The sequence below is a fragment of the Heptranchias perlo genome, chromosome 10 (assembly GCF_035084215.1).
Source record: "Heptranchias perlo isolate sHepPer1 chromosome 10, sHepPer1.hap1, whole genome shotgun sequence".
NCBI lineage: Eukaryota > Metazoa > Chordata > Chondrichthyes > Hexanchiformes > Hexanchidae > Heptranchias > Heptranchias perlo.
Window position 1 is genome coordinate 13,423,360 of NC_090334.1, and position 13,024 is coordinate 13,436,383.

Genomic DNA, 13,024 nt, shown 5'->3' on the forward strand with positions numbered 1-13,024 from the left:
AGGCGCTTCACAGGAACATTATCAAACAGAATTTGATATTGAGTCACATAAAGAGATATTAGGACAGGTGACCTATAGCTTGGTCAAAGAGGTATGTTTTTAGGAGCTTTTTAAAGGAGGAGAGGTGAAGAGGTTTAGAGAGGGAATTCTAGAACTTAGGGCCTAGGCAGCTAAAGGCCTAGTAAACACCTTGATTTTAAAGGAATTTTAAAATTGAGGTGTTTACTGAGATAAGGCAAAGTTTCAATAGATTTATTAAATAAAAAATATGAATGAACAGTGCACTGATTTCACAGTGAGTACAATTAGTTTCCCTACGCTCCTTGATTATAAAAAGTAATAAAGACACAACTTACTAATCCTTTGAACATGGGCTGACCATCTCTACCTAAACCTCTGCAGCTAAGCTGGTCCAGACTTTTAAAACATAAACATCTTCTTGTTGCAAAAGCACAGATCACGATCTGTGTCTGTGAGATTCTCTGTGAACTTGATGAGATCGTCGCTCAATCCACTGAACTGTCAACCATAGTTACTACCCTTTTAATGTGGACTGCACATGACACCACAAGTCCCGGCCAGGATGGAGATGATTGGGTAATTCCCCTGTCAATCACACCTGTAGCCCACACTGCTGTAAGTGACTGGGATTGATTTTACACACATAATTTGTATTATGTAACTCCTCCACTCACTGCATTTTGCTGGAGACACAATTCCGCTGTACTTGGGAGACTCTGTTTGCTGTAGTTTCAGTCATGAGTTTGGAGACTGTAAATTAAAACTACACGGTGGTGTCAATATTCCCTTTGTTTAATGTGTGAGCAAGAGGTTCTCTAGAGTCCACCTTAGCTAAGCTGTACAAATAGAATGGAATAACACATGAACCCCCAGAAGTTGCAACAAGTGGTCTTCTCACAATAGCCTGAAATGTTTGAGATTATACACAATGACCACATATCTATACTAATTGGCTCTCCAAATCACCATTGTTCAGACTAGTCCCATTATTGTTAAGGAAAAATGCTCAATCCAGCATTGCCTCAATATTATCAGATTAAAAATCGAGCTCAGGTAAACCCAGGCAAAACCCAATTCATCACAGTCACGTTCGGCCAGATTGCTTCTTTTGCTTTGACTCTTCCACCATGTCTCTAATTCTTTGTAAACAATTTTACAACACCAAGTTATAGTCCAGCAATTTTATTTTAAATTCACAAGCTTTCGGAGGCTTCCCCCTTCGTCAGGTGAACGATGTGAAATGAGATCCTCGAAATGAAATCGCATTTATAATTCACAGAACAATGCTTGGTGAGTACAGACAGTTTTTTCAACTGCCCGTTGCCAAGGCAATCAGTGTGCAGACAGACAGGTGTTACCTGCCAGGTCTCACAGAATATACAAATCACCAAAAAAAAACAGAGATAGAGAGGTAGAAACATAGAAAAGACAGCAACTGACCCGTTATATTAAAAACAGATAACATTTGTTCGCTGGTGGGGTAACGTGTAGCGTGACATGAACCCAAGATCCCGGTTGAGGCCGTCCTCATGGGTGCGGAATTTGGCTATCAATTTCTGCTCGACGATTTTGCGTTGTCGTGTGTCTCGAAGGCCGCCTTGGAGAACGCTTACCCGAAGGTCGGTGGATGAATGTCCATGACTGCTGAAGTGTTCCCCGACTGGGAGGGAACCCTCCTGTTTGGCGATTGTTGCGCGGTGTCCGTTCATCCGTTGTCGCAGCGTCTGCATGGTCTCGCCAATGTACCATGCTCTGGGGCATCCTTTCCTGCAACGTATGAGGTAGACAACGTTGGCCGAGTCACAGGAGTATGAACCATGCACCTGGTGGGTGGTGTCCTCTCGTGTGATGGTGGTATCTGTGTCAATGATCTGGCATGTCTTGCAGAGGTTACCGTGGCAGGGTTGTGTGGTGTCGTGGACGCTGTTCTCTTGAAAGCTAGGTAATTTGCTGCGAACGATGGTCTGTTTGAGGTTGGGTGGCTGTTTAAAGGCGAGTAGTGGAGGTGTGGGGATGGCCATAGCGAGGTGTTTGTCCTCATTGATGACATGTTGAAGGCTGCGGAGAATATGGCGTAGTTTCTCCGCTCCGGGGAAGTACTAGACGACAAAGGGTACTCTGTTGGTTGCGTCCCGTGTTAGTCTCCTGAGGAGGTCTATGCGATTTTTTGCTGTGGCCCGTCGGAACTGTTGATCGATGAGTCGAGCGTCATATCCCGTTCTTATACCGTTTGTATATTCTGTGAGACCTGGCAGGTAACACCTGTCTGTCTGCACACTGATTGCCTTGGCAACGGGCAGTTGAAAAAACTGTCTGTACTCACCAAGCATTGTTCTGTGAATTATAAATGCGATTTCATTTCGAGGATCTCATTTCACATCGTTCACCTGACGAAGGGGGAAGCCTCCGAAAGCTTGTGCATCTAATTCTTTGTGTCAGTATCTGTGTGGGGTCAGTTATTATCTATAGCACTAAAATTAATGGACAAGAATTAATGGGGGTCAGTTACCTAATTCACATGCGAAGCTTTGTGGCCGGAGTCTTGGAAGTTGAACATTTATCTCAAGTGTGTCTCTTTTTATACCTCAATGCAGCTTTTCATCTTTGTCCTTCTGCCTGTCAGTGTTTTGATATAGCTTCTCCCTTTCTACATTTGTCTCTCGCTTAATTTCTTTCTCTCTTTCTGTGTATCTTCTGCCAGGCTATCTCATTCTGCATGTGCCTGTTCTCTGTGTGCATCTTTCTCTGACGATCTCTGTCTCTAAGGGGACAGGTCATTTTCAAAAGGGAATTGGATGTATATTTGAGAAGGAAAACTTTGCAGGACTATGGGGAAAGAGCAAGGGTGTGGGCCTAATTGGATAGCTCTTTCAGAGAGCTGGCACAGGCACGATGGACTCCTTCTGCGGTGTAAGATTCTATATTTGTTTTTCTGTCCCTCTCTTCCTCTGTTTCTCCCTGTCTGGCTATGTTTCTTTATTTCTCCATCTCTTCCCTAGTACCATGGGAGTTTGGAAGCTTTCACAATCTGGTCTGTGTCCTTTCTCTGTGCAGCATCTCCCTCCCCTCAGGCGGGACTGATCATAATAACATATTATGGGCCAGGATTTATTCTTTTAACGGCAACTCTTAGCAATTTAAAATGCCATTTCTTTCCTTTTACCAAATGTACTGTAACCACTCTGAATGTGATTGTGCATTTGTCTTTGTCAATTCTTAAATTAGAGGTAGTTTGAAAAAAATAACTTGTTTTTTTATTCATTCTCGGGATGTGGGCATCACTGGCAAGGCTGGTATTTATTGCCCATCCCTTGTTGCCCTTAAGAAGGTGGTGGTGGGCCTTCTTCTTGAACCGCTGCAGTCCGTGTGGTGAAGGTGCTCCCACAATGTTGTTAGGGAGGGCAATGATTTTGACCCAGTGACGGTGAAAGAACGGTGATAAATGTCCATCCTGAGATGGTGTGTGACTCGGAGGGGAACTTGGAGGTAATGGTGTCCCCAAGCACCTACTGCCCTTGTCCTTCTAGGCGGTAGAGGTCACGGGTTTGGGAGGTGCTGCTCAAGAAGCCTTGGCGAGTTGCTGCAGTGCATCCTGTAGATGGTACACACTGCAGCCATGGTGCGCCGGTGGTGGAGGGGGTGGATGTTTAAGCTGAAGTAAAAGGCATTTTACTGTTCTGCTCTCAAAAAGCAAAAATAGCTGCTACTGAGATATCCCTGATGACTTCTCTTCTCCACATAAATAACTAATGGTGCAATACTTAGCAATTTGTGCATGCTGAATAACTTTGATAATGTAATGAGTTGTGTGCTGTGAAATGTTTATTTTCCTTAAGGGAAATTTATTAGTAGGTTTTGTAGTTAAAACTGGTTGCTTGTTTCTTTCTGTTACAGAATATAGCACTTAATTGCAGCCCTGTGATTTGACAGTCCTGGTCAACAGTTCAGGGCTTCCTGAGTATAACTGTGTGCTGCTTGTGAACATAAGAACTAGGATCAGGAGTAGGCCATACGGCCCCTCGAAGCTGCTCCGCCATTCAATCAGATCATGGCTGATCGTCAACCTCAACTCCACTTTCCCGCCCTATCCCCATATCCCCTGATTCTCTTAGTGTCCAAAAATCTATCAAACTCAGTCTTGAATATACTCAATGACTGAGCATCAACAGCCCTCTAGGGTAGAGAATTCCAAAGATTTACAACCCTCTGAGTGAAGAAATTTTTCCTCTTCTCGGTCCTAAATGGTCGACTATGCCCCCTACCTCTAGAGTCTCCAGCTAGGGGAAACAGTCTCTCAGCATCTACCCTGTCAAGCCCTCTAAGAATTTTATGCATTTCAATGAGATCACCTCTCATTCTTCTAAACTCCAGAGTGTATAGGCCCATTCTACTCAACCTCTCCTCATAGGACAGCCCTCTCACCCAGGAATCAGTCTAGTGAAACTTTGTTGCATCCCCTCTAAGGCAAGTATATCCCTCCTTAAGTAAGGAGACCAAAACTGTACACAGTACTCCAGATGTGATCTCACCAGAGCAATAAAAGCTAACATACCATTTGCCTTCCTAATTGCTTGCCATACCTGCATGTTAACTTTCTGTGATTCGTGTACAAGGACACTCAGATACCTCTGAACACTAACATTTCTTGATCTCTCACCTTTTAAAAAATATTCTGTTTTTCTATTCTTCCTACCAAAGTGGATAATTCCACCTTTCCCCACATGATACTCCATCTACCACCTTCTCGTCCACTCACTTAACCTGTCTATATCCCTTTGCAGCCTCTTTCCCACCTAGCTTTGTATCATCAGCAAACTTGGATACATTACACTCGGTCCCCTCATCTAAGTCATTAATATAGATTGTAAACAACTGAGGCCCAAGCACTGATCCTTTCGGCACCCCACTAGTTACAACCTGCCAACCTGAAAATGACCCGTTTATTCCTCTTCTCTGTTTTCTGTCCGTTAACCAATCCTCAATCCATGCTAATATATTACCCCCAATCCCATGAGCCCTTATCTTGTGTAACAACCTCTTGTGTGACACGTTATCGAATGCCTTTTGAAAATCCAAATATACTACATCCACTGGTTCCCCCTTATCTACCCTGCTAGTTACACCCTCAGAAAACTCGATTTCCCTTTCATAAAACCATGTTGACTCTGCCTAATTATATTATGATTTTCTAAGTGCCCTGTTACTACGTCCTTAATAATAGATTCTAGCATTTTCCTTACTCCTGATAACAGGCTAACTGGCCTGTAATTCCCTGTTTTCCCTCTCCCTCCTTTCTTGAATAGCGGGGTTATATTTGCAACCTTCCAATCCACAGAGACCGTTCTAGACTCTAGGGAATTCTGGAAGATCGAAACCAATGCATCCACTGTCTCTGCAGCCACCTCTTTTAGGGTTTCCAGGAGATTTATCGGCTTTTAGTCCCATTAATTTCTCCAGTACTTTCTCTTTACTAATCTTAATTACTTTATACGTTTATTATTGGTTAACGGACAGAAAACAGCGAGTGGGAATAATTACTTGTGCGTTTATACATGTAATTAACTAATGGATAAAATGCTCATGTAAAACCTGTTGTAGTCATACAAGAACAGCAGCAAGAAGATTTGCTGGAAGTCCACTACCAATTTGTAAAACCAATATGGATTTGTCCTGGCAGTTCACAATAGTCGTCCTAGGCTGGATCTTCCAATGGATGCCGACATCTTGTGAATGAAGTTTTGGCCTTTGTCCAGATTTACCATCTGATCATATCTGATGCTATGTATTAAACACAAGTAATCTCTTACTATACTTTCTTTCTCTGTACACTCTCCATACTGTATTCTCTTTGTATTTTTGCCTCTTTTTCTCTCTCCTGCCTTCTCTTTACTTTGTCTCTCAATGTTCTCACTGTCTCATTACCTGTCCTATATCTTTCTATTGGTGTTTTTGTGTCTTTCCCTAATCTGCTTTCTCTTTCTTCCCACAACCTCTGTCTCTCTGCATGCCCTCATCAAATGCTCTATCTCCTTATCTTTACATTTTTAGTCTTGTTCTCTCTCACTTCCTATACTTTGACCTTGTCTCTTTATCCTCTGTCCTTTCTCTCTCCACACTATTCTCTCTCTCTCCCTTTATCTGTGTTTGTTATTCTCATGGTCATACATTCTCTCTGTCTCTGCTCTATCTGTCTCCTAAGTCTGTCTAATTCTCTCCACTCTGTCTGCCTCTATCTTCCCTGGCTCATCATATTGTCATACCCTTCGCTCGTTCTCTTTCTCTTTCGCTGTCTTTCTGTCTCACTCTCTCTTGCTCGCTCTCTGTCTCACCACATTGCTGACTCCCTCCCATTCTCTCTCAGCACAGATCAGCTGGACAGCAGAACACAAGGCTTCCATTAAACAACTTATTAAGACAAGGAACCAATATAACTATTCATATACTACATATAACTACTATTAAACTGAAGGCATTAAATTACAGTTATACTGTGGGATCATAATGTTGCATATTAGGATCAATGATCCAGAATTTACTTGGGAATTCATAGAATCATACAGCATAGAAGGAGGCCATTTGGCCCATTGTGTCTGTGCCAGCTCTATGAAAGAGCTATCCAATTCTGACAGACAAGAAAAAACTTACATTTATATAGCACCTTTCACAACATCCCAAAACACTTTACAGCTAATTAAGTACTTTTGAAATGATGTCATTGTTGTAGGAAACGTGGCAGCCAATTTGCACACATTAAGGTCCCACAAACAGCAATGTGATAATGACCAGGTAATCTCTATTAGTGATGTTGGTTGAAAGATAAATATTGTCTAGGACACCAGGGAGAACATCACTGCTCTTCTGAATAGTGCCATGGGATCTTTTACATCCTACCCGAGAGAGCAAAAGGGACCACAGTTTAACATCTCATCTGAAAGAAAGCACCTCCAACAGTGCAGCAATCCCTCAGTTCTGCATGGAATATCAGCCTGGATTATGTACTCAAATCACTGGAGTGGGATTTGAACCCACTCACCTTCTTGTTTCAGAGGCAACAGTGTTACCAACTGAGCCATTGGAAAACAGCAGGGACCCAGTCTCTGCTTTTCTGGGATTTTCCAGCCCTCTTAATGAGTGAGATGAGGTGGACCGGCCATCCAGATAGGGGAGAGGAGGTGTCAGGCCGGGCATGGGGCCTGGGCCTGAGCTCCCGAACAATGGAAGCTTACAACTTCTTCATCGGCCCTTTGAACAAGGGGGAGGGGGAGGTGTTGAAGGGGACGTGGCTGGAGTCTGGGGGAGAACCTAGGCCACAATGTCCTTGGCCCACGCCGAGATGCTGCAGTCTGCAGACGCAGCAGCCTTCCACCTCCCAATCTCTAGACACTGGAGATACACTTTGTAGGAGTACTAGGACAGGTAAATGAGCACACAAGACAGGCACAAAGGGCTTGTACAAGGGTGTTTCTTAATTATTCCTGTTAAATATTAGATGGAATTAAGTTGTTTGATTTTTTTTTTGTTCTGGTTTTGTTATTGGTGTTAATATTTGTGTGAGGTGAGGGCAACACCCAGGAGGTTGGACTGAAGGAAGGCAATCGGATAGTGGTAGTGAGGACGGTTTGTGATAAGGATTGCAGGACTGTTGGTGTATTGGGGATGGTTCAAGTGAAATGCTCCTGAATGAAGGGTTCTCTGAGAATTCTGGCAGATAGGGGCATTGGTGGTTGATTCTGCTCCTGCTCCTCCTCTTCCACCTCCTGCTCCTGCTGCACTTCTCGTTGCCCAGGTGGTAGTAAGGGCTGGGCCCTTATGATGGCAAAGCTATGGAGCATGCAGCAGACAACCACAAATCTGGATAACCACTCAGGGTTGTACTGCAAAACTCCTCCCAAACATTCCAGGCAGCGGAAGTGTATCTTGAGCACGCCGACTGCCTGCTCGATGACGTTTCTCTCATCGTCTCTCAGCGTAGGCCAGCTCTGCATCTGTGCCCGGGGTTCCTGACAGGTGTCATGAGCCATGTCTGAAGGGGATAGCCCTCGTTGCCCAGTAATCCATCCTGTGACCTGATGGCATGGTTGGAACAAAGGCAGCACAGAGGACTGGCGCAGGATGAATGAATCATAGCCGCTGTCAGGATACCGGGCACAGATCTGCATGATGTGCTGCCTGGGGTCCCAAACAAGCTGGACGTGAGGGAATGGGATCCTTTCTATTCGGAAAGATGCCAGGCTGGTGATGGGGAGGCAATGTAGGTGCTGTCCATGGCACCTTGGACCCCGGGGAAGACTGCAATGCCACCGAAGCCTAGTGCCGTCTCGCCCTGCTCTGCTCTGTCCTTGGGGAAAGTGATGTAGGTGCTCCTCCTGGTGTAGAGAGCCTCGGTCACCTCCCTGATACAGCGGTGGACTGTGAACTGGGAGGTGTCACTGATGTCACCTGCTGCAGCCTGGAAGGAGCCTGTTGCTTAAAGTTAAGGGCCACGGTGACCTTGACAGCGACAGGCAGTGCTGTCCATGCCCTGGTTCAAGGTTCAAGTTGTGGCTGCATGCAGCAGGTGACATAGCTCAGTGACAGCCTCCTTAGTAAAGCGAAGGCACCTGACACATTGCTCCTCAATGAAGCTGATGGAGGAGAACTGCTCCCTGAAGACCTGCTGTGGGTCTCCTGTTCAGTGCCCTCCTCCTCCCTCTTATTCCAGCTGCTCCTACTCTCTCCTGCCTTCTTGGCTGCTCCCAATTATCCTCCAGCCCCAACGGTAGCCCTATCAGACCACCCGTGACTGCAGTGAAACTGTTTTGAAAGCAGCATCAGCAAAAACTTCTTAGAAGTCAGAAAACAGGCCAAAAAACACACAGAAATTAACCATTGGCCTAAAAGGACAAACCGGCAACTGACGTGTATGTAGTGGATGAGCCCTTTAAATAGCGGCGCTGAAGTTGCTGGGCGAGTTTATCAAGTGGCGAGTCAGGCACCGGGGAAGACTGCTTTCACAAAAGGGTCCCACAACAAGCGTAGGACCCTTATTGAAATATAATGTGTTTCCTGAATCGTCCTGGCGATCGGCATGGCCGCCTACGGTGGAGCCTGATTCATTATGGCGAGAGGCGCACTTCCAGTGCGGGACGGGCAAATGCACACTGCCCCCCATATTGGACACTTGGGAGCCCGTTTTATGCCTGTAAAATGGGGGCAGTGCCAATGAATGTTTAGGCCAATATATTTACAAAGTTATCATAGAATCATAGAAAGTTACGGCTCTGAAGGAGGCCATTTGGCCCAATGTTTCCATACCGGCCGAAAAACAGCTATCCAGCTTAATCCCACCTTCCAGCACTTGGTCCATAGCCCTGTAGTTTACGGCACTTCAAGTACTCATCCAAGTACTTTTTAAATGAGTTGAGGGTTTCTGCCTCTACCACCCTTTCAGACAATGAGTTCCAGACCCCCACCACCCTCTGGGTGAAAAAAGATTCTCCTCAGATCCCCTCTAATCCTTCTACCAATTACTTTAAATCTATGCCCCCTGGTCTCTGACCCCTCTGCTAAGGGAAATAGGTCCTCCCTATCCACTGTATCTAGTCCCGTCATAATTTTGTACACCTCAATTAAATCTCCCCTCAGCCTCTTTTCCAATGAAAACAACCCCAGTCGATCCAATCTTTTCTCAAAGCTAAAATTCTCCAGTCCTGCCAACATCCTCATAAATCTCCTCTGTACCCTCTCTAGTGCAATCACATCTTTCCTGTAATGTGGTGACCAGAACTGTACGCAGTACTCAAGCTGTGGCCTAACCAATGTTTTATACAGTTCCAGCATAACCTCTCTGCTCTTATATTCTATGCCTTGGTTATATTCACTATCATAAAAATTACAGAGTATTCAACCTGTCACCAAAATGATAGATATCATTTACAGTGCATAAAATCACAGAACTGATAGTGTGTGTAATTAAAATCATAAATAACGACAATTATTGGAATCCTTACACTAAATAGAACTTAAAGTTACAGGGTTTATAAATCAGAAAATCACTTGCATCTTCTATAATTGAAATCATAGCCTTTGTATATATAATCAGAATGGGAATTGTTTGTGGTACATATAGTACAAAGTAAAGGACTGGTACAGGAAGTGTAGATTATTAGAAAGCAATGTAGACTGCCTGAATCCTTCAGTACTATCGGTCTGATGAGTGAGTTAGACAAGCTGTACATTGTGTAAATGTAGGGAGAGAAGGAAATGGTCCAGGGTAGTGACAAATGTGAATAGTGCTAACCCCTGCCGGATAGTGCTGTTGGGGAAGGTTTAAACTAGAGTGGCAGGGGAATGGGAACCTGAGCGGGGAGTCAGAAGGGAATAAAGTTGAGAGCAGCAAGAGAGGGGAAGACCCAGGGGAAATCTACAATACAAATAGTACAAACAGTTGTTCAAGAACAAGTGAAAGGGAAAAGCGTAGAGCAGCGGAAAGAAAGTGTACTTTTAGGCACGAGAGATAAAATAAAAACTAGAAGGTGCAAGGCAATTAACCCAGCATCAAAGCTGTGGCAGGGGGTTGGGAACCTGAGCAGGGAGACAGAGGAAAGCGTGTCAGGAAGGGACAGAAGGTATGGAGAAAAAGGTAAAGTGTTAAAAAAGGAAAAAGCAGGAACTGTCACAAAACATATTTGAAAGTTCTTTATCTGAATGCACGTAGCATTTGTAACAAAATGGACGAGTTAACGGCACAAATAACGACGTATGGGTATGATCTTGTGGCCATTACAGAAACATGGCTGCAGGGTGACAACGACTGGGAATTAAATATGCCAGGGTATTTAACAATCAGGAAGGACAGGCAGGAAGGAAGGGGAGGTGGGGTGGCTATGTTAATAAGGGAAGGAATCACTGTAATACAGAGAAATGATATTGGGACAAAGGATCAGGATAATGAAACAGTTTGGGTAGAGATAAGGAATAATAAAGGGAAAAAACACTCGTGGGCGTAGTATATAGGCCTCCTAATAGTTGCAACTCTGCTGGAAGAAGTATTAATCAGGAAATAGTCGGGGCATGTAATAAGGGAACAGCTATAATTATGGGGGATTTTAACTATCATATTAACTGGACAAATCAAATTGGGCAGGGCAGCCTTGAGGAAGAGTTTATTGAGTGTATTAGGGATGGATTTCTTGAGCAGTATGTAACTGATCCTACAAGGGGGCAAGCAACCTTGGGCCTGGTCCTGTGTAATGAGCCAGGATTAATTAATAATGTCCTAGTTAAGGATCCCCTTGGAATGAGTGACCATAACATGCTTACATTCCATATCCAATTAGAGGGTGAGAAGGTTGGTTCTCAAACAAGCATACTGAGCTTGAATAAAGGAGACTATGATGGTATGAGAGCGGAATTGATTAAAGTGGACTGGGAAAATAGATTAAAGGGTAAGACAGTACATGAACAGTGGTGTTCATTTAAGGAGTTATTCTACAACTTTCAAAAAAATATATTCCACTGAGGAAAAAAGGGTGTAAAAGAAATGACAGCCATCCATGGCTAAGTAAAGAAATTAAGGATAGTATCCGACCACAAACAAGGACATATGAGGTAGCCAAACTTAGTGGGAGGATAGAAGATTGGGAAGTCTTCAAAAGACAGCAAAAAGTAATGAAAGGATTGATTAAGAAAGGGAAGATAGATTATGAAAATAAATTAGCAAAAAATATAAAAACAGATAGCAAGAGTTTCTACAGTTATATAAAAAGAAAAAGGGTGGCTAAGGCAAACGTAGGTCCCTTGGAGGATGAGACCGGGAAATTAATGGTGTGAAACATGGAGATGGCAAAAATGCTGAACAAATATTTAGTTTCAGTCTTTACGGTAGAGGACACAAAGAATATCCCAACAGTGGACAAACGGGGGGCTCTGGGGGGGAGGAGCTAAATACGATTAAAATCACTAAGGAATTGGTACTCAGTAAATTAATGGGACTCAAGGCGGATAAATCCCCTGGACCTGATGGCTTACATCCCAGGGTCTTGAGGGAAGTGGCAGTAGGGATTGTGGATGCTTTGGTAATAATTTTCCAAAATTCTCTGGACTCGGCAAAGGTCCCGGCAGATTGGAAAACTGCTAATGTAACACCGTTATTTAAAAAGGGTAGTAGGCAGAAGGCTGGAAATTATAGACCAGTTAGCCTAACATCTGTGGTGGGTAAAATTTTGGAGTCTATTATTAAGGAGACAGTAGCGGAACATTTGGATAAACATAATTTAATAGGACAAAGTCAGCATGGCTTTATGAAGGGGAAGTCATGTCTGACAAATTTGCTTGAGTTCTTTGAGGATATAACGCACAGAGTGGATAAAGGGGAACCAGTGGATGTCGTGTATTTAGACTTCCAGAAGGCATTCGACAAGGTGCCACATAAATGATTATTGCTCAAGATAAAGAATCACTGGATTGGGGGTAATATTCTGGCATGGGTGGAGGATTGGTTATCTAACAGGAAGCAGAGAGTTGGGATAAATGGTACATTCTCGGACTGGCAACCAGTAGCCAGTGGTGTTCCGCAGGGGTCGGTGCTGGGTCCCCAACTCTTTACAATCTATATTAACGATTTGGAGGAGGTGACCGAGTGTAACATATCAAAGTTTGCAGATGATACAAAGATGGGAGGGAAAGTAGAGAGTGAGGAGGACATAAAAAACCTACAAGGGGATATAGACAGGCTGGGTGAGTGGGCGGAGATTTGGCAGATGCAATACAATGTTGGAAAATGTGAGGTTATGCACTTTGGCAGGAAAAATCGGAGAGCAAGTTATTATCTCAATGGCGAGAAACTGGAAAGTACTGCAGTACAAAGGGATCTGGGGGTCCTAGTGCAAGAAAATCAAAAGGTTAGTATGCAGGTGCAGCAGGTGATCAAGAAGGCCAACGGAATGTTGGCTTTTATTGCTAGGGGGATAGAATATAAAAACAGGGAGGTATTGCTGCAGTTATATAAGGTATTAGTGAGACC